The 1,057-nt window shown below is 25.3% G+C and overlaps 1 protein-coding gene across 2 annotated transcripts in view; it reads right to left on the bottom strand.

Moving 5' to 3' along the window:
- Nucleotides 1–1,057, bottom strand: part of LOC100163858 (guanylate cyclase 32E) — a 116,871-nt gene that overhangs the window by 45,359 nt on the left and 70,455 nt on the right. The gene's annotated exons all lie outside the window — the stretch shown is intronic.

Here is a 1,057-nt window from a genome sequence, read left to right as displayed (position 1 = left end):
TTCATAAATCAAACATTAACATAAAACAAGTCAAACAATTTAATTTTTATTATACTCGTTTAAAACTTTGCATTTTAAATTATGCTTATATTATTTTACTTGTATGAATCAATTTACCAGCATAATTAACTTTTTAAGTTCCTATTGCATTTATAATAAATATCAATGGGTTATTACTAATAACTAATTACTAGTTATTGATCAATATAATGTTTATAAAAATTAAATTGTTGTTTTTTTAATGTTCACTTTAACAAATAATAATATTAAAAAAAAACTGTATGGTTTGTTCCAAATATTAAATTGCTTAATAGTTATATTTGTTATAATAATACTATTTATTATTTATAATTAAACTTTTATTCTTCTTTTATTCACCAGTGTCCAGTACAATAGTACCAAACGTTTAAGTTTCTTTTAATATAATATATTGGCAATAAACCATTTCTGTAAATCTTATTAGGTACAATTTATTTTTAGAAAAAGTTTTTTATCATCTAAATGTCAACTAAGTTAAGTAGTAACATTGTATTTAAGATAACTGTAAAGTGCATACCTATACCTACATCAATAAAAAAAACTATTATGTACAACCACGTCTTTAGACTTTTCAGACTCTTTCTTATGCATCGACAATAAGTGCTTTTTTAGCCCAGAAGTGTTCCTGTTCTTCATTAATATTTTTGTTTTCGTCTTTTTTTTTATTTCGCACAATTTACAAAAACCAGAAATTTCATTGTTTAAATTAATTATATCATAATAATCACTAAATTTACTTTTAAAACGTTGGTTATTATCTTCTAATTCATTCACAATCTCGCTTTGGTCCACTATATCTTCAATGTCACTCATTTTTAACACGTTGACTGCGGCATTGGTTGAACTGAGCGATCCCCCTATGCGGGACATTTTTCGAAATACGGCATACAATTATAATCATTATATTATTATTTCATTGGCTTATGTGAAAAACATAATTAGTGTGGCTCCACGTGGAGCCGATTTCGAGTAATATATAATGATACCTACCGTAGTCCGTAATGACTTTCAGCAATTA

Source organism: Acyrthosiphon pisum, chromosome A1 (genome assembly GCF_005508785.2).
Source record: "Acyrthosiphon pisum isolate AL4f chromosome A1, pea_aphid_22Mar2018_4r6ur, whole genome shotgun sequence".
Lineage (NCBI taxonomy): Eukaryota > Metazoa > Arthropoda > Insecta > Hemiptera > Aphididae > Acyrthosiphon > Acyrthosiphon pisum.
The sequence above is the reverse complement of the archived record's forward strand: the minus strand, read 5'-3'. Positions and strand labels throughout refer to the sequence as shown.